This window comes from Microtus pennsylvanicus, chromosome 2 (genome assembly GCF_037038515.1).
Source record: "Microtus pennsylvanicus isolate mMicPen1 chromosome 2, mMicPen1.hap1, whole genome shotgun sequence".
NCBI lineage: Eukaryota > Metazoa > Chordata > Mammalia > Rodentia > Cricetidae > Microtus > Microtus pennsylvanicus.
Window position 1 is genome coordinate 102,721,294 of NC_134580.1, and position 21,899 is coordinate 102,743,192.

General features: G+C 40.3%; 1 protein-coding gene across 2 annotated transcripts in view; it reads left to right on the top strand.

Moving 5' to 3' along the window:
* Sema6d (semaphorin 6D) overlaps window positions 1-21,899 on the top strand; it is a 563,414-nt gene that overhangs the window by 473,199 nt on the left and 68,316 nt on the right. The window lies entirely within an intron of this gene.

Sequence of the window (21,899 nt, forward strand, 5' to 3'; positions counted from 1 at the left end):
GCATAATGGACATTGACTCTTAACTTGCGAGCAAATGGAAAACGGACGGTGCGTTCCTGCAGGGTGCTAAGACACGTGATTAGGAGGACTGTAGGTCATGTGTTCAATTATTTATATTCTAACCTGCTCTCACTGGGGGTCATTTTATAAAACTATTTGCAATAGTTCACAAGTAAAATTGTGTCAGCGATTGAATTCAAAAAATGAGAAAATGCATTAAGTATTTAGATATTTTAGAAGGGTCACTTAATTATGCTCAAAACTTCTGAAAGGTTTTTTTTTTTTTTTTTTTTTTTTTTTTTGGCAGTCGTTTCAGTGATAGTTTCAATCCTAGCTGGGAAGTGTCAGGCATCTAATCATGGTTAGACCAACTTCAAATACTTCAGTAAAAAGAAAAATCCCACACTGTACAGAATGAAATTCTGCAGGAAAACTCACCTTACATGTACACACGCACACACACTCACACTTTAGGACATATTCAATGCTAGTACATTTCCTCAAGTTACTAGTGTCATGAACAACAGGCATCATGCAGAGTCACTGTGGGGGCATCTGGAGAGGCTAGGAGGCTGTTCCCAGGGTTACTTCTCTCTTTCCCCATGCCTCCAGTTCTCCTGTCACACGCAATACCTTTCAGGACATAACCTTATCATCCCCTCCACACGCGTGTGCATTCCTTTATGAACATCAAAATTCTTGGTGAACCAGGCAAGTGACACATATACAAGTAATTTCAAATTGAAATACTGCTAATAGTAACAATAAAAATACCCAAAAAAGAAAGAATTAGGCACTGAGCGTAGCTAGAAACGTGCATCTTTACAGCACCACTTTGTTCCTTTCTTGGGAAAATTGTAACTGCCTGATTGGCTTGCCGTCATACTTGGTACTCTGTCTATGGAGTTACAGCACATGGACCCACTAGGAGAAGCAGTCCAATAAAGTAGCAGAATGTAACTGTAAAGCCAGGTGTTGTGATAGGAGAAACTTTGGTGGTGCTGAATTGTCAGGAGATGGTTTCCACACCCCTAAGCAGTGACATTTACATTTTGCTCTTAAAAGAGAAAATGTCTTGGAAGTAGCCAAGAAGGATACATACAGTGGAATGTTCCAGATAGAGCAGTGTAGAGCATGACTTACTGAAGGAACAGAACTGTACTGGAAGCCGCATGTGGGAGGTCTCTCAAGCACTGCTAAGTGATGGAATTTTATGGTAAAAACAATGGGAATTTACTGAACAGTTTGAAGCAAGGAAGTAATATGATGAGATAAGAGTCCCACAAAGAGGAACCTGGATACACATGGAAAAATAGAGGAGAAACCTAGGCAACACAGACTGACACCCAGTGACAGAGCTCAAAGGGGAAGTCAGAGTTTCTGAGGCAGACATAACTGAATGTTATAAGCTATGTGGGGACAGGGAAGACTCACAGATGAAGACCAGTGTTTCTCATTTGAGTCTCTTGCTATCTGATCATAATAGTCAAGATCAGATCATTTAGGAGACAGAAGGTTAAGGAAAGCAAACACTGATGAAAATTTAAGATGTGCAGAATTTGATGTCCCTCTGGTTTGTTCAAGTATAGGTGACCAAAATAAGACTGGGTATAAGAATCTTGAGGGCACTTGAAGGAAATCTAAACTCACTGTAAGACTTAGGTTTTTAAATATGTGTGTGTGTGTGCATATATGTATACATATGTGTGTGTGGTGTAGACAAAGTAAGGGGTGTAAATGAAGCTGAAGAATAGGGTTTGAAGATATAATGAATTAATAGAGTCAACAACTTAATGTTGCTATTGAAGAAATAAAGTCCAGGTGAAATACCTAGTCCTAAAATTGTTGTGTTTTGACTTGTCCTCCTTGGAGCTGATAGGAACAAGCATAACATCACACACTGTTGTAGACAGTACTGTGTAGGTGAAGACTGCACTTGAGTTTCCCTGATGCCCATACCCGAATAAGCACATAAAAACGATATTAATTACAACACTGCTTGACCAATGGCTTAGGCGTATTCCTAGTTAGCTCTTATATCTTAAATTAGCCCATTCTATTTATCTGTGTATCGCCACAAGGCTGTTGCTTACTGGAAAGGTTCAGGGTGCCTCTCTTCTTCAGCAACTACATGGTGTCTCTCTGACTCTGTCTACTTCATATATCTCTGTTTGGATTTACCACCTGGCTTTACTCTGTTAAGTCATTGGCCAAAATAACTTTATTCATCAACCAATAAAGCAACACACATACAGAAGGACATCCCACATGAACACTGTAGAATCAGCTTTAAAAAAGGGTCCAGGCAATGAGGAACCCAAAGACTAAGGTGAATCTAAGAGCTATTGAACCAAATGTCAGTGTTCAACTATTAGAAAACCAATAACATAAAACTGAATTTATACTATTAAGTACTTATATATTCAACGCACATTTCTAAGGCCATGGAAGCAAAACTTACCTCATCATACAGGTGTTTCACTGGGGTTGAGGAAGACCTAGGAAATTTGGTAGAGACAAGGACAAGTTCAGACAGACAGAAAAGGGAAAAAAAATCTTTAAGGTACTTTCCAACCGTAGACCTATGATTCAGGGTTACATGCATGAAAAACATCAAGGAAGCAAAATATTTCTGAGGACTTCTTGACCTATGTCACTTCTGAGTTCTCAGTGTACCATTTCGAGATGTAGCTGGCAACCCACCCAACTGTACCGAGTTTCCTGACTGAAATATCAGGACATGGCACAATATTTGCTAAGGTTCCTAGAGCTAACAGTCCATACACTTTAGTAAGTATTCTTGAGTAGGGTTTCCGACCACAAATTACCCATATACCACAGCTCAGCAAACATATCAGGTGCATATTTGGTGGGCTGAAAGGACTTTCCAAAAGAGAAATAAGAGCTTCGAAGGAAGACAAAGGAAATGAATCCTGACTGGCTATGGATCTTGGCAAAGACAGGGCAATCCAACTCTGAGTCACCATGTATAAGCCATATTGAATCATTGTGAGCATAATACACTTTCTATTCCTTAAATGCTCACACAGGATAAGGAGAGTCCAGGAAGAAGGGGCGTGGACACAATGCCCTTCCCGTGGCTCAAAACAGAAATTAAGTTGGTTTGACATTGCTGAACTTGTCAATGCTTTCTGCTCACATTTATCTTGCTCAACAATGCTTTTGTGTTAGGAATTTTAAGACAGGTTTTAGTTGTGACCATTCCTTTGAATTTCATTTTCGTAGGGACAATTTGAGTCACCTTGCTTTTTAGGGACCTGCTCAGGGAAGGCTGAAATCCTGGATGCAGAAAAGCATTCTTGGTCATCACATAACTGAATTCTGTTGTCAGTTAGTTTGGTCCCTGTGTGATTGAATACTGATAAAAGTATGCCAACCAGGTGATATGTCCTGAAGAGGTTTGCCACACTTGCTCAACTGGCTGTCTTTTAAGGTAAAAGCCTTAATCTAATTTGTAGGTCTTTAGTCTTTTTTTTTCTTTTTTGTTTTTCTTTTTTTATTGATTTTTAGGTCTTTAGTCTTGAACAAACCATTAGCTTTCTCTTCAGCAAACACTGTTAATAGCATCTACCTTGAAAGATGGATTTAAGTCTTAGATTATATATATAAGGCTCCCAGGTGGAACTAAGCTCATAGTAGGTGCCAATGGAAACACATCAACCATCCCAGGTGGGACGTGGAATCGATGAGTCTATTTAATGTAACACACTGGTCAACTGCATGGGCCCGTGCTCCCTTCTTTAGTATGCATTCATTTAAAAAAGTCTAAAATGTGTGCTTACCGTGTAGAAAGTGTTGAATATATAGGTATTTCTTTCATAGAAATTCTATCATAAAGAAAAGGAAAGCCAAGAAACAAACACACACACACACACACACACACACACACACACACACACCATGTGCGCTTTCTCTTTAAAAGAAAAACCAGAAAGAAAACTATGCATATGAAATAATAGAAAAAAACCATCAAGAGGCAACATTGTATATAAACTTCAGGTTATCAAAACTGCTCTAGACCAGTATTGCTAGCAGATGGGACAGTAAAGGCAGAAACTCTAAGACCCGAAAGAGTCTGGGTTGCTATAGAAATGCAAAGTGAGTCTACCCAAATGCTCATGCCTTACATCCCAGCTACTCTGGAAGAATCACTTGAGTTCATGAGTTCGATCCCAGCCTGGGCAGTAGAGTGAGACCCCGTCTTTAAAAAGAGGAGAAAGGGGAGGAGGTAGTGGTGGTGAGACATGGTAAGAGTGGCTGAAACACAGAAAACCTCTTCTACATAATTGTCAAAACAATTCAGAAGGTTCATTTTCCCCCTTAGTCTGGGATTTTGCTCAACTTTGCATATTTTTCTATGTTATTGGTGGAGTAGCAGAAGCAGGCATGCACACACGCGTGCACTCTCTCGCACCCCTGCCTTTGCCTCATTCCCCTCATGGGTGGAAACATATGTATTTCAGTTTTCCTTTTCCTCTGTGGACTTATCAGAATACTATACTATGATCTGACAAGGAAATAATCATGCTAAGACCTGATTAGATAATTTTTCTCTGCCTAAAATAACCCCCAAGTGCTACTTCAGCATCAAGAATTAAGTTGTCCTGCAGCTTAAATGTTGTTGCATTACTTTTAAAATATATTATACTTAGAAAAACCAAAACAACATTAGGTCTGTCTCTTCGGTGCTCAGAGCATGGCGAATCCATGTAAAAACAGAGAGTTCTTTGTCATCTACACTGGAAAGATGTGCAGGTTTGCTTGGGGTCCCTACGTGTCCCTTGATGGGCTCCTGGAAATGTATGACTGGTTTATGGTTGAATAGCAATGACCTGGGTGCTCATTCTGGTGTACCACTTCTTTGCTTCAAAATCACTGTGAAAAGTTGAGAGCCTGTGCCATAGGTTGAAAGGGACCATTACAAAAAGCTGGTTTTCTATGACTAGAGTAAGCTGTGGTTTGAAACAGGAATCAAGCAGAGCCTACCCACCTCCCACCCTCCATAGTCTCAATATTAGAAGGATCAACCTGTGTTAGAGGTTGATATTCCTCTGCTCTCCTCCCTCAAAGGAAACAAAATTCACCTATTAAAGTCCTGTCTCCAATTCCTCAGAATATGACTTTATCTGGAGATAAAAAATTTCCCCAATGAAATATTTTTATTATTTGGGAATTATGTACAGTGTACCTCAATCACACTCACTTCCCATTCTTCCCAGGTTCACTCTTCCATCCCAGTGCCCCCCCACACACAAAATGGCATAATCAAGCTAATCTGAGAATATCAGAGATGGCTATAGTCTGATATGGCTCTTATGTGTACCAAAGAAAGAAATCTAAACACAGAAACCCCACCCAACTGTCTAAGTTAGGGTTTCTAATGCTGTAAAAAAAACACCATGACCACAGCAACTTTTATAAGGAAATCAATTTTATTGGGGGGGGCTCACTTACAGTTTCAGAAGTTTAGTCCATTACCATCATGACGGGGAGCATGGCTGTGTGAAGGCAGACATGGTGCTGAAGCTGTAACTGAGAATCCTACATCTTGCAGGCAACAGGAAAGAGACTATGACACCTTCCTGTTTAAGTGAAGCTTAAACAAAAGACCTCAAAGACCACCTCCACAGTGACACACTTCCTCCAAAGCCACACCTACTCCAACAAAGCCACACCTCCTAATGATGCCAGTCCACTCCCTGTGAGATTAAGGGGACCAATTGCATTCAAACTATCACACCAACCCCCATACAGAGGAGACTGTGGGGCAGGGGTGGGGGAAGTAGAGAGATCAGCATCCACATGCCAAGAAGGAAGGTGTGAAGTAGACCCCTCCCTGAGGGGCACCAGAAGGAAGCCACCTTCCAGCTATTTCATTTCTGGACTGCTGGCCTCTGTCATTGTGAAACATAATTGTTGCTGTAAAAGACACCTACCTTCTGCTATGTCAGCCCTACCAAATAGTTACAATATGTATGACTTGAAATAGAAGGAAATATTCGCCATCTACACAATTAAAAGGGAAAGGAGTCACCTGACCCAATTCAACCCCTCTCTACCTTACACTCACCATTAAAACCTGTAACCTCTAAAGTGGTGGTTCTTGTTTCTGCTTATACATCCTTAGAATCACCTGGAATTAAAAATAAAATAAAAATAATTAAAGACATGGACATGGTATGTGGTATTTTCCAGAGCTTTCCAAAGTACGCTGAGGCATAGAGGGGTTTGGAATATCTTACAACAATTTACTGCCGCGATCCTCAATCCAGGGCCCCAAGATTAGCTGGGGGAGTCTCCTGCAACCTTGTTAGAAAGACACATTCTTGGGCTCCATGGAAAAATTGCTAATCAGACAATCTTAAAGAGGAATCCAAGAACTAATGTCCAAACAAGTATGTGATATGTGCCAACCTTGAGGAAAGTTCATGGAAGGCACTGATTTTTATGCACGATGGCCTCAAGGGAACCAAGAAAACTATGATCCCTTTCCACCAGAAACTATGACTCTACAAAGTGGTGTATGGAACATTAGAAAGTTTATAGTCTACCTCAGTCTGATCCAGGGTAATAAGAAACTTTGGAACTCAGTAGCCAAATAAATAAAATGGAAGCAAAAGCGGACCAAGAGAATCCCCACAAATATGAACTAAGTGTCTACTCAGGTAGACATTTCTCAAGAGAAGATGTCCAACTGGCCACCAGGAATAGAGAAGAAGACTGTTCTTTATCTCTAATCATCAGTGAAGTGAAACTAGAAACCCAAGTGTGAATGGCTGTTTCAAAGGCAAAAGACAACAGGTGCCAGAAGAGAGACGAGGAGAAAGGAGCCTCAGCACACAGCTGGCGGGAATATAAGCCAATGTAGGAAACAGCATGGAAATCCCACAAAAGTTAAAAATAAAACTCCCATATGAGCTGGCAGTCTCTCTACCGAGGGCGTGTCCAAAGGAAATGAAATTAGTATGTGGAGCACACATCTGCACGTCTATATTGCTGTGGTACTATTCACTGTGGCCAAGCTACAGCAGTACCCATGCATTCACCAGCTGAGCAGATATAGGCCAGGGGAATGGATACACTACAGAACGATGCTCCCCCCACAAGAAGGAATGAAGTCCTGTCGTTCATGGCACTGAGCCTGGACCTGGAGATCACTATGCTTTGTGAACTAGGTCAGGCACAGAAAGACAAGAATCACATGATCTCACTTCTGTCTAGAATATTGAAAAGTCAGTCTTGTGGAATAGAATGGTGGTTTCCAGAGTCTGGGGAAGCGATGTGGAGGGAGGGCGGGAGGGCAGAGGCTGATCAAAGGCTACTGAGTTACGTTCAGACATGACTAAGCGGTCTTATCTGGAGGGCTACAGATAATGACAATGTGTGTTGCAAGTGCTAGAAGAAAGGATATTGAATATTTTCATCATATAGAAATGATAGATATTTGAAAATATAGATGTATTTATACTGGTTTGAACATTATACTACCTGCACGCACACATGCACACACACATTCAAATATAGAATACCTATACACACATAGACTTTATTCATTACTAAAAATATATTTTTAAATTTTTTTAAAAAACTTGAAAGCCAGGTGCGCTGGCTCATTCCTGTCACCCTAACTACAGGGAGGCTGAAGCTAGAAAATCACAAGTTCAAGGTCAGCCTGGAGCACCAGTGAGTTCCAGATTCCAGGGTGCAAAGTGAGACAATGCCTAGAAAGTACAAAGCAAAAACAAAAGAAACCTTTACTATTCCACATTCAAATTCCCAAGCTTTGTTTAAAAAAAAAGGAAGGAAGGAAGACAGACAGAAGAAAGCAAGAAAGCAAGAAAGAAAGAAAGAAAGAAATCTTACCTCTCCTTAACTATGTAAGAAACTTCCTTATGACTCATTCCTGCCATCCTAGCTATTGCAGGACACTCTGGGTAGTACTCATACCTCCTGCCTATGGCTATCAGGCTCACAGACCTGGAGTTGAACCCTGTGCTCACTCACCTAATACAAATGGCAATATTTTTCTAGGCTCACATGAATACAAACAGTCCAGCTCAAAATGATCAACATGTGTCTGGCAGCGCAAGCTTTTTTTTTTTTTTCATCAGTCAGGTGCATGAAGAACACAGCAGCTTTTCTCAGATCAGAAACATCTTGATATACAAGTGACAAGAGAGAGAAGTGTGGCAGGGAAGGTTTGTAACACGTCTGTGTCAATTAGAGCATCTCTTGTCCTTATTAAGGCAGAAACAATGCAGGCTGATACTGGGGTAAGAATCCTGAGTCCCAAACATGGCTGACTTTGAATAGGCATTGCTGCAGGCAAATCTAAAGGAAATATTGATAAAGATGATTTATTCATGGACTGACAGCCTCGTACTTGGCATGTGCCTCCTGGGCTTAAGGCCTAAGGAAGACAGACAGTCAGCTTGCTGAACACTAGGAGGTCGGTGTTGGTTTGGTGGGCACCCTCAGTTAAGGTCCTTGGCTGTGTCCAGGGAAGATCAAAGTTCTGTGGACTTAGCATGATTTGGAATATCAATGCTAAGGCTGAAATTGGCATTTTCAAATACAGATAGGAAAAGAAGAAAGGGTAGTATGTTTTTATTTGCCTTTAAGATTCTTGCTAGAATAATAATATACAGACTGTCTAGTTAGGCTGCATCTCAGGCCCTAACAGGCCATGGACTAAACTGTGTCGCCAGAGTCTGGACATCTTTAAATCCCTCACAATGTCCCAACGATGGCTTAGCTAAAACCAGCTGGGAGAGATTTGTTGTTCTTGATTGAGCTATGCTACTTCAACTTACTAAAACTTCTGATGGCTTTTATCTACAAAGGAGGTGAGTATTGTACACAGGCATGAATGTGTACATACACAGAGAAATATGTATGTTTTATAAAAATCTCGAGACCTAACATCACTTGATACTTTTCCTTTTGTCAAAACTTCCAAATGATGTGAAAGCAAAAAGCTATTTCTAAAAAAAAAAAAAAAAAAAATACAAAATATATCTCAATCACCAGAGCTTGTCTAGGAAAGAAAAATGGGGAGTCACATGACTTAAAGTCCATATTGGTGTGAGATTTAAATACTTAGATGTGACAGCAAGCTGATTCATATTGGATTTTTGTATATTCTGGGCATGTAATGAGTTATTGATCTATGATAAACTTGGCCGGCATTTGTAACTAATAAAACACCAGTGTATCCAGTCAGAACAGGTTCTGGTGATGGCCTATGGTCAATAGGCCATGGGTAACTATTGTGCACATTTGCAGACATCAGTTGCAAAGCGTACACACACACACACACACACACACACACACACACACCTACAACCATGCACCTTTGTTCACACTGCTGAATATGCACAAAAGATTTTCCTCATTTGTCTCAATACCACTAGACTTGATGTTTTCAAACTCCTCTCTTCCTGGGTTTCTTGGGGGAGGCTGTTCATTTGTTCCCAGCCAACCAGACTCGAAATAACCACACAAAAATCTGTATTAATTGCAATACTGTTTGCAATTATGTCCAATAACTTAAGCCTATTTCTGGCTAACTCTTAAATATCTTAAATTATTTAGATATTAATATCTAAATAAATATCTTAAATTAACCCATTTCTGTTCATCTGTGAATTGCCACATGGCTGTGGCTTACTGGCAAGGTTCCTGTGCAACTGTCTCCTGAAAGCAGCTACATGGATTCTCTCTGACTTTCTTCCAGCATTCAGTTTAGTTTTTTTCTGTCTAGCTTTATTATGCCTGTACAGGCCCAAAGAAACTTCTTTATTAACCAATGGTAATAAAACATAGTCACATCATACAGAGAATAATTCCACATCATAGGTTTTATTTTACTTTATTTATGTATTACAAACCGTGCTTTAAATCCTCCCTTTCTTTAGGTATATGGGACTTCAAATACATAAAGATACATTATTCTGTGCAAGCAATAATTTGAAATTCTGCAACCTCTGCCCATCCCAAAGTTGTCTGCAGTAAAATTCTGCAAGACTCCTGAGCAGGATGTCTTGCTCAGCACCTCCAGGATGTCAAACCTCAGGGTTTCCTGAGGTATAATATGTCTGAGCATCAAGCTATGGGATTTACTCCCTATGACTGCAAGTCTCACAAACATTTTCACAAATAAACATTATAACAATTTGGGGGCAGTTCTCTGTCATGGTGTCTCTTCTTGGCAAAAGCATCAGGTGATGGCTGTTGAAGCCACAAATAAAGAGAAAGAATTGAGAATGTGGGGAGGACCTAACATCTGCTAGGAACTTCTTGGACGCCAAGAGCTGTGAAGAAGGACCCTTCTTCAACAGCACTGTCCTGTGGATCATTTCCATTTTGTAGACAAGAAACTAAGGTTCCTTTGCTGAAGTTCAGGTTTCTCTCATTGTGTTCCATGATAGTGACAGAGCTGGTGCTTGAGTCTCTGTTCTCTGGACAGGATACATATCACAGATGCAGTACTTGTGACAGTTTCCACCTCAGAGGTTTATTAAGTGGTGAATAGGGTTAGAATAAATGGGAGCATAACATATGGAAAAGGCTATGTTCATAGCCATGGTTTTCATCCTCATCATGACCATCACCGTCATCCTTCATATCCTACCCACGTGATGGAGTTCTTGCCGTCATTTAGTAAGCAGCTATAGAATGACTAAGTAGGGACATGATATAGTTCCTGTCCTTCTTGCGCTCCCTCTTTGCATATGCCAGGTTTTAAAGACCATGCTAGACTATGTCAGCTGCATTTCTCTTGTCCAGGAAGTGCAAAAGCAATGCAGATCTTTAAACTTATAAGTACCAAGGAACCAGGACACATAGACCCGAGTTTTTTTTTTCTTTCCACATTGCCAGAGCAGAGAGCGACAAGAAAGCCACTTCTATTTCCAGGGTGGTCCTGACATGAACTGTACTCAGACACTATCCAACTCTTCTGAAACCCCTAAGTCCTACCTTGATTCCTCACTGAGCTCCCACAGAAACTTCTGGGCACACCTAGAAGACCTCTACCAATGGCCATAGCTCTTACTTGCTTGTTACCTCATTTATTTTTCCACTATCAAAGATTGTGGCAATATTTTCCCCCATTGACTTATTATTTATTGAATTCCATGCTTTAACTTATTTTAGTTTATCTCTAATTATTTTCATACAGTTATCCAATGAACTATATTTGAGAGAATTTGTGTCCCTGAACCCTCTTAATCCCAACAAATACAACCATACTAACACACACACACACACACACACACACACACATATACACATCTCCGTTGGAAGCTGCAGTGTGACACAGTGAGTCACACACTATACCCTTCAGTCTATACATCTTTATTGTAAGTATCCATCGCAGTGAGTCATTGGTCTGGTTCTAGGCCTCTGGCGTCTGCTACACCATCAGTACTGGGCCCTCCCTGGGACTCCTCGTGGATTTCCAGTTGTTGTCTTATGTCATGGAGATCCAGACGCTTTGGATCTGCAGGTTCAGGCCTTTCACATGTTCTAGCAGTTCACAGATGAGGTGAATGTTGGGGTGGGCCAACTCATAGCACTGGCTCTGGGCTTGGGCAGTAGCTGGGTTGGTCAGTCTGCTAGCTTTCCCTCATCCATACCAACAGAGCAAGTCTCCAGCATTGCCCTGGCTAGCTCACCCACTGCATCAGGCAGTAAGGAGTAGTGCCAGTTTTCCTGCTGTCTTACCCGCAGGGCAGGCTCACCTGCACTCACCCCACCAGAGCCAGCTCTACTGTTTGGCTCAGTCATGGTGCAGGGCCTGTTCTCCCACCTGTTGCAGGTGGCAAGTGTGGGGGAGGCATCTTTCTCTTACTCTTTCCCCCTCATAGAAAATAAGTGGGGGGGGTCAACTTTCCTGCCCTCACTCCCCCAGAGCCAGTTCACCTGCACTCCCTGCTACCAACAACAGTCAGCAAAGAAGGAAAGGGTGTGGGGGACATCTCTCCTTCACCCACTCCACCATATGACAGTTGAGGGCTTGGACCATATCTCTCGTGCATATTTGTAGGGCCACATGCCCCTGTCAGCAAGGTTGGCTCTGTTGTGCTACCCAGATGAGGTATAAGACCACTCTCTTGAGTGTTGTAGCAGGTGAGGAACAGGGACAGCTCTTTCATTCTTGTAAACCCAAGACCAGCTTTCTCTGGAGAATATTCTTATGTAAAATGTCTTAGATCCAATTTTCATAAAGTGTTTGCCTAAATCACTAAGCCCAGAGGATCATTAACTCTCTGGGTCTCAGTAGTTACATCAATAAAACAGAAGATCTGTCCATAGATGATCCTTAGAATCCTTCAATATTGTCTGTTCTCTCAGAAATCATTGGGTATTTAACACACGCGTGCTGGAAATCATCCATGTTTTCATTTCTCCTCAAGATGACTATTTCCCTTTATTAAAATTGTGATGTATTGAGATCCCGTTAGGATTATATTTTTATAGTCTGTAAAATTTAATATTTGAACAGTGGTCCTCATGAAGGGGGAGTGGTCAGAAAACAGTGAAAAGCAAGCAGTTTTAGAAATTCTTCTGCTCTGCAAGAGGTCAAAAAGTGAGAAGCAGACGCTGTGAGTTTAGCTGCCTATAAGGGACACAGTGAACAAATTCTCCAACACAGGAACAAAATCTTTTTAATGCTCTTTCCTAGTGCTGCAAAACCCCTAACAATAGAAACAAAATTCCCTTAAGACTTCTTCAAGGCATGGCTACCCAAACCTCCTAACCAGGGAAACTTCTTGGGAGGGAAACAAAGTTTTCTTATATAAATGGTCCCTAAAAACTGTGAGTCCATTAAGTTATAAATGTGTATTAACTTGGGACCCCATTCTAGTCTGGATTTCACCTGCCACTTTTTCTTCATTCCATTTACTTTCCTTTGATATGGCTAACACACAAAGAAAGACGTAGTGTACAGGTATCTCTTGCTGTACCCATAGCTGACATAAAGAGTCAAGTGTCTGCTTTTCCCACATAAGCCTTCCTGTGGCCACAGCCATTCTGTCAATGCAACATCTCACATATCTAGTGTCAGAGTTTGCATAATATATGTCTGTTTATCCCATGAGCTAGAGAGAGACCAGATCCCTAGATGGTGTGGTTTTCTTTATACTTTCAAACCTAGCTACCACCCTTCAAGTAGTAGCTGTGGCGTTCTCTTTTGTATCAGTCAATAAACTTACATTTAAAACAGCTGAGAAAAAAGCTGGTATAAGGGAAGTGGCTGAGCATAGAAGAGATAGAACATGAAGTACAGCAATCACTAAATTGCATTTGTTGTCCTAATTATCTACCCAAATTATTGAGCACTGTGTGCCTGGCCCAGTGACAATGAGAGGAAAATGCCTTTATTGGTTTTTCCAAGTATTTTTATTCAACCTTCTCTTTCATTCCTCTTTGCTCAATGAGCACCAATATTTTATCTCAGAAACCAACCCTCTTTAAATAATAAGACTTAGGGGAAAGACTCATAGTTATTGCTGTCCTACTTTGTACCAAATACTGTGCCAAGTGTTTGGCTTATACCATCTCATTTAAGGCCTTAACAACCTTCAAGCCTAATATCATCACCATTCAATACGTGAAGAAATCAAACTCACCAAATTAAATTCCCCAATCATCTACGACAGGATCAGGGCTTGAATATTGAATTTGTTGACTCCATTTCTGTCTGGACATTGCCCATTCCTGCCTTCTCCACTGCAGTCTTTTCTAGCTGATGAAGCAAGTCCACAAAACGAAACAGAGACACATAGCACACTGACACACCTGCCCATGCCTGTGTCTGGTGTCCTTTCCAGTAGACCGCTTCCCAAATGACTCTAGGCTGTCAAGTGCACAAGAAAACCGAATCATTAATGCTGGTTTTAGAAACTAACTATGTTCTTACCATACCATCCTGCCCTTAAACTCCTTGGTATTCATCCAAAGGTGAAAACTCACATATAGAGAAAAGCTGGACATGGAGAATTTGGCAGCTTTGTTCCTAATTGCCAGTACTTGGAGCCAACTAACATGTTCTCTAGTAAGTGAATGGCAAAACACGGAAGGAAACTTAAACATATGAAGTTAGCGACATGGGCAGTCTGCAAGGCCACACACTTTTATGACTCCATCTTTAAATATTTTGCAAAAGGAAAATTATGAAGAAAATTCCTCTTTTTCGGTACCTAAATTGGAGTATGAATAACATTGCTGCATGGAACATTGAGGTATTTAAAGCTTTAGAACTGTTCTGTATGATACTCTAATGGTAGATACATTTCACCACAAATTTGTCCAAACCTATAGAATGTATAGTACCCATGGCCACATCTGTGTAAGTGCAATTGTGTGCCTGTTTAGAGGACAGGATAAATAGAGAGAGTTTGAACATGGTTTCAATGTGAGTTCATTTATTACCAAGAGCAGAGTATTTTTAAATATAAACATTTTAAAGTTATAATTGCAATGAAGTCATCATCATTAATAACAATAAGAGCAAAATATTATTTCAAAGTTTTCATGTATTTTAAAAGCACACATCCTATTGCAATACTCCAAAAGAATTTTTTGAAGTTATATGTGCATGTGTTTGTTTGTGCTTGTCTGTTAGTGTATGTGAGTGTGCATGGTATATCTAATTAAAACATGTATGTTTGTATGTGTTGCATGTAACTATGTTATAATATTTGTGCATATAGTGTGTGTGAGGATAGTGTAACGCGGGTATGCGTGAGCATGCTGTAGTATTTGTGCTGTCGTGTGAGTGTGACATAGTGGTGACTGTGCTGTAGTGTATATGTGGTGTATGGTAGTGTAGTGTGTGTGTGTGTCTATGTGTGCTGTAGTGTGTATGTGACTGTGCACCCAGGGGAGGTCAGAGGAGGACATAGGCTATCTGTTCTATTGCTCTCCACCTTACTCCTTTGAATCACAATCTCTCACTGACCCTGGATCTAGATCAGTGGCCACCGACCTCCAGTGATCCTCCTGTTTTCCTGCCTCCCCATTGCACTGGGTTACAGACTTGCAAGTGACCTCACCTGGCTGTTTACATGAATGCTGAGCATTTGAACTCCGGTTGCCGTGCCCATGCAGGATGCTCTTAGCAACTGAGTCATCTCCCGAGCTCAAGTATTCTACATTCTAAGGCAAATTTTTAATCCAATGTTTAAGTTTACTGTAGCCAACTCATTAACTCCAGATAACTGTAATTTATGACATGGTAGAATTGAATCCTTATAGGCTATGCATTCACTTTATAGTACTTTGGAGGTATTCTGTATAATCAATAAAAATATTTGTCAGACAGCAAATGCAATTTTGCTATTTAAATACAACAGATTGCATTTATTTATTTGACTTTATGGCAGACTATAACTGTTATGCATATCATATATCAGAAACAGAACACATTTTGGTCAGACATACGAACTTCTGTGCATGTCAGTATTCTGGTAGGAAATGAGAAAAGATACCATTATGCTGCAATCCATTTTGTGACAGTTTCCAGACAGCCATGCAGAGAAAAATAATGCATGTGAGAGATGATTTCTTCCCTTTGAATTTGTACTGACGGAGAGGAAAGTGAAAGATCAATAGCATTACCCAGATAATTCCTACCAAAGAATCCACAGATGAATCCTGACATACACAAGCGTGCACAACCACACTACACTCAGCTCCCTAAAATAGCAAATCTATAATAGAGACTAAAATAATACTTTAAATATGGTCTGTTTCTTTATCTTTTCAAGGCAAGGAGAAATGGAAAGTTTTATGTGTGTGTGTGTGTGTGTGTGTGTGTGTGTGTGTATGCATGTCTGTGTATATATGTATTTGAATCAAAAATATGGATTATTTTAGAAAATTTTAGTAAGTTTAATAAGTTTTCCTGAAAATAGAATTAATTGCTGCTCAAGGAAAGATAAAGAAACCACAGTACATGAGCGAGTACAGAAAAAAAGACTTACCTTCTTATATATACCATACATGCACAAATGAATACACATATACACACACACATGAATACAAACACGCATATACATGCACATACACATATGCATGGTATGCATGTGTATACACGCACACATATGTACATACATGCATGCACATATATGAATATACATGTACACACATCATACACATATTAATACACATGTACATATGCACAAACATCATGCACATATACACATATACATGCACATATACACACAAACTTCATACACACATGAATACACACGTACACACACATTAGTACACACATCTACAGGTACATACAAGCATACAACATACACATGCATATATGTGCACACATCATATGCATGCATATGCACATGTATGCACACATGAACACAACATATACACACATGCATCCCTATTTGACATTGATTTTTTAAAATGGTTATGTATTTATATAATAATCTCTTTATACCATCTCTTTATAGCTTATTTTTATTTCAGTATAAAGTATACTTTTTTCCATACACACAGAATTAACATACAACATTACTCTAAAAGTTTAAGAATGCATATTATCACTGTAAGTGATGAATTTTTCTACTAACTTCATTGAATGTAAATGATAATTCATTATTTTAATTTGCATTTTGATTATTACTATAGTTAATATCTCTTTACAGGTCAGTTAGCTGAAATTGCCTATTCAACACCATTTGTCCATTTTATTATTGGCATGCTGTACTTTTCTTATTAAAGTGCTCTGACTATATTAAAAATATCAATCCTTTCACGTGCAAGACCATAAACTCAAGCCACTGCCTCATATAAGATTTAACACAAAATTGATTACAGACCAACATGTAAGAGCATGGGCTCATACTGGAAACGCAGGCGTAAGGTTTCATGACCTGTGTCAGGTAATGGCTTCTTAGATATGACATCAAAAGTGCTGCCGCTGAGCCTGGTATGCTGCTGCACCCCTGTGATCTCAGCATTTTGGGGTGGAGGCAGGAGGGTCTGGAATTTAATACTAGCCTCAGCATTAACAGCAAGTCTGAGGCCAACATAGTGTATATGAAATCCTGTCTAAAAAATACAGTTGCAAGAAAGTGCAGATAATAACCTACAAGCTAGACAGGCAACTTCAAATGAAGAGTTTGGAGCTTCAAAGGCATCATCAAGAAAGTACAAAGAATTGCTTTCATTGTACGAAGATCTGGACTGAGATCAAATAGAGGATGGACTTCAGATCCTGGCTTGCCCACATCCCGGCCATTGTGCTGCAGGGCAGGTCTGCACCCTTTCCTAGTATGATGCAAAGACTTGTTACGGCTGTGAGGAACCAGAACAACTGCAGCAGGTAAACAGCTTGGTTTTGCTTATACAAGAAAAATCATTTTACTTATATAAATGTAAATGTTAACATCATATGACACATAACTTTTAATTCATGAATAATTTTGAAAGGTAATTGATGACTCAAAAACTCAAGATATTGCAAAGAAAGACACACTAAAATATATGACTCCCATCTCCTGCCGCACCTCCCCCAAGTTAGTCATTTCAACTGTTCTTTGTACCGATCCAACATCTCTTAATACTTCCACAAATAATTATACATACATATTTTTATTCTTGTCTCCCTTAATTATGTAAAACAATGAACAAGAATTATGAAATGTTCCATGTATTTGGTTTCTGAATAAGGCAAAAAGAAAATACATCAAAAGGAAAGGAAAGGAAAAAGAAAAAGAGGGAGAAAAGGAGAACGAGATGGAGTAAAGGAACCGAAGAGGAAAGAAAAGGGGAACGTGGTAGAAAGAAATCCAGGTAATTGGAGAAGACCCTTGCAAATCTTGCAAAGATGAGGAAATGAATTCATAATATATAAAGAGCTCCGAGACTCAACAACAAAATACAAATACCCTAATCATAAAATAGGCATTTTCAAAGAAGATATTCAAAATATAAATACCCTAATCATAAAATAGGCATTTTCAAAGAAGATATTCAAAATACAAATACCCTAATCATAAAATAGGCATTTTCAAAGAAGATATTCAAAATACAAATACCCTAATCATAAAATAGGCATTTTCAAAGAAGATATCCAAAAAGTCAGTAGGCACATAAAAGATGGAAAAAACACCATATCATTTTACACACAGTACGATGATCTACTTAGACAGAGAAAGTGTTGGTGAAGTTATGGCACAGTTAGGGTGTTCATGTATTTGAGGATTCTTTAAAAGCCTAAGCACAAATATTATCATAGGATTCCACAACGTGGACTGTGAGATGGTGAGGTGCTTGATTACCAAGCCTGAGGTCCTGAGTTCTGTTCCCAGCATGCACATTAATAACCAGGCATGGAAGCCCACGCCTGTAACTCCAGTGTTGGGGTCGGGGCAGGACAGGCAATCCTGACGGCATGCTGTCCAGTCAGCCTCGCCAAAACATCAAGCTCCAATTCTATGAGAGATCTTGCCTCAAAAAATAAAGTGGAGAAAAATAGAGGAAGATCACCTACAACAGTTCACACACACACACACATGTACACACACACTCCACTCATAAGTATATATCCAAGAAAACATAAAAGCATCTATCCATGCAAAAAACTTGCATCCAAGCATTTATAGAAACATTAATTCTAATAGACAATAAAGTAGAAATTACCCAGCCCTTTGTGAATGACAATGTAAATTAAACATGGTATGTCCATTCAAAAGCAATTTTATTTAAACATTAAAAAGCAAAGTATTGACACATGCTACAATATAAACAAACTTTGAAAGCTCTATGCAATTTGAGAGGGCTCAGTCATAGAGAGGCCACATATTATATGGGCCAATATCCTTGAACTAGCCCAAGACAAAGCCATAGAGACAGAGAGTAGGCTGGTTGCTGCTGGTAGCAAAGGGGAAGACGAGGGAGAACTGGTGGCTCTGCACACTGACTTCCTGTTTGTGATGATGAGAGCAGACTGAAGTTAGGGCGACCGCGGACACCCAGCTCTAATATACAAATCGGCACTGACTTGTTGGGTCTCAAGGTGTGAATTTGAGGCTGGAGGTAGCGTTCCTTGATAGAACGCTGGTCCTGCCTGAGTGAAGCCCTGAGTGGATTCCCAGCGCTGGAAAGCAGCGAAGCAGGAAGTCTTTGGTAAGGGAATTGTTGCTCAGTACAGCCACTGTCGTAACCAGGGCCCTGGTGCTCTAGTGCTTACTGCGAATTCTTTCTGATTGCCACGGTAACATCTGTTTTGTACTGTACATACATTTTTATTCTTTGGTGGGGGTTCGAGGTAGGATTTCTCTGTGTGGTTCGAGGTAGGATTTCTCTGTGTAGTTCTGGTTATCCTGAAACCATCTCTGTAGACCAGGCTGACTTCAAACTACCCGATTGATTCCCCTATGTTAAGGCCTAAAGACTAAAGGTGTGTACCACCATACCTGACTAAGTTTTTATAGTTAGAAAAATACATTTTTCCCTGTGGTATTTGGTATTATGTCATATTTAGAAGAACCTTTGTTACTCCAAGTCTGTAGAAACACTCACTTTCATTTTTCCACATCAAAATTTTAGCTGGTTATTAGAATTATTTTTGGAATGATGGGTGTGAAATAGGATATTAGCATTTGCAAGCACACACCCCAAATAGATAAACCGTTTATCAAACTGGTTATTTGATAATTAATTTTGCTTGTTGCTTGAATGCTAAGATAACCGTAGTCTGAATTCATATCATATGCTGTTTAATAACATCCATGTATCTATCTGTGCGTTCTCTTCTGTCACCTGCTTTGAGGCTCCTCCCTCCACCACTGTCATGCTGTTTTAATTGCAGTAGCTATAAAGCGTTCGTAATTACAGGAAGAGCCAAGAATTACTTTCTCCCCCAGAATTTTTGAAACTAGAGCTGTAGCACAGTCTGAACTTTTTCAAAGCAAACCTTTTATGTCTTCACAGAAGGGCCTCGTAGTGTAATTACAGGGACACTGAACTCTGAGACCCGGAGGTGACGGAAGGTTCTATTGAACTGATGCCTTACACAGAGAAAACATCAGGGCCTCCATGTAGCCAATCCTTCTTTTTGTTCCTCTGAGGAACACCATCATAGTCCTCACATTTAGATCCAAGTTTTTCCTCACATACCGTATGCTTGGTTTACTCTTTAAAAGGGGTTATTTTGTCCCTTATGTGTTACAACGACACTTACATGTCTATTAGATATATAGAGAAGACAGCGGTTTTCAGGGCTGCAGAGATGGCTCATTGGTTAAGAGCACTGACTGCTCTGGCAGAGTTCAGTCCCCAGTACCCACATCAGGTAGTTCACTACCTGTAACTCCAGCTCCAGAGGATGGGACTTCCTCTTCTGGCATCCCTGGGCACTTGTACTCCCTCACATGTATACACACACACACACACACACACACACACACACACGAGAGAGAGATTTAATTAAAAAATATGTTTGAAAGAAAGAAAATTAAAATTTTATGAACTTTTAACAATGCTAGACCCACTTAACCTTTCTAAACATTATGATGTTTGCTATTTTCCATAATTATATTTTGCTTTCTTTTCTTATTACGTTAGCCAGCACCTCAGAAATCACATTAGATATTAGTAGCAACTGATTTCTAATCGCTGCAGTTCTGTTTTCTATTTAAAAGGAGCTGCCCGGTTTAATTTTGGAGGGAAAAGCTTACATGTGGCAAATTATCCTACTCTAGATTTGTTTCACAGAAAGAACCAAGATGCATTTAAAGGTACTGTGTTAGTAGCGGTACAACCGCCTGCTTGGTACTCTGCGGTAACATTCAAGCCAGCCGCTCAGTAGGCGTGTACGTGGGCAAGGTTCTGAGGCCCAGTGATAAGAACCAGGCCCATGTTGACCAGAACTCACTGCTGAAACTGGGAGGAGCCTATGGGAGACAACATTAAGAGCGAATAACGAAGCAGTAGTGGTCAACGATCATAGCAGAAGGTTGGGCTGTAAGTGCTTAGCATATGGGCTGGAGGGTGGATAGCATGGTGTATAGAGTCTAACAAAACACCCCAAGACCTCTGACATGGCCACAGATTGAACACTGGTCTTTACGAGTCTGTCGGCTTCATACAGGGTTTTAGAGTTTCCACTCTTAAAACTTAGATGGTTTCACAAACGTTGTTTACTTTGTTCCCTTGGTTCACAATGACCAAGGCAAGTAGGTCCGACAAGTTGGAACATGCCATTGTGAGATCCCAGAGATGAAACAAATGAATATTCAAAGCTTCTACTTTTGATACTTACCCTAGTTTAAAAAAAAAAACAGAATTAAATAACATACGAATGATTTTTAAAGGTATCATGACTTACTTTACAGACAGGGTCTAAAATTCACATCTTCCTGAGCATGCTACTTAATGCTTCCCCTTTCCCCCCAGCCACACAGGCAGTCCCTCTACATCCAGTCTCACCTCGGACTAGCCTGGAAGGCCTGGTACTCCTTCCCACAAGACTCTGACCAAGAGACATGAGCAAAAACCAAAGTCTGTGCTGCTGTTACAAAAATGGCTCTGCACCCAGTTCTCCCAGCAGCTTGTGGGGGCCCCTGGGTCTCAGAAGCCATCGCAGAATAGGTACACTCTGGGGATGAGGGCCAAAGGTAACAGCTCCTCCACAGTTGGGAGCAGTGGAGTGTAGGGGGTCCTCTCCCTAATCTTCCATTCCGGAGCACCAGGGGATGGGATAGGGGGCAGGGAGTGGGGGGACTTTCTGAGTAAAGGTTGCTGTGGGAGTTCTGCCTGCCTCTTTGCGGCTTAAGAAATATCAAAGGAAGAAAGGGGGAGAAAGAACTCAGGAGGCCAGATGCCAGTTTGGTCCCTGCTGCAATCAACCAGATCCC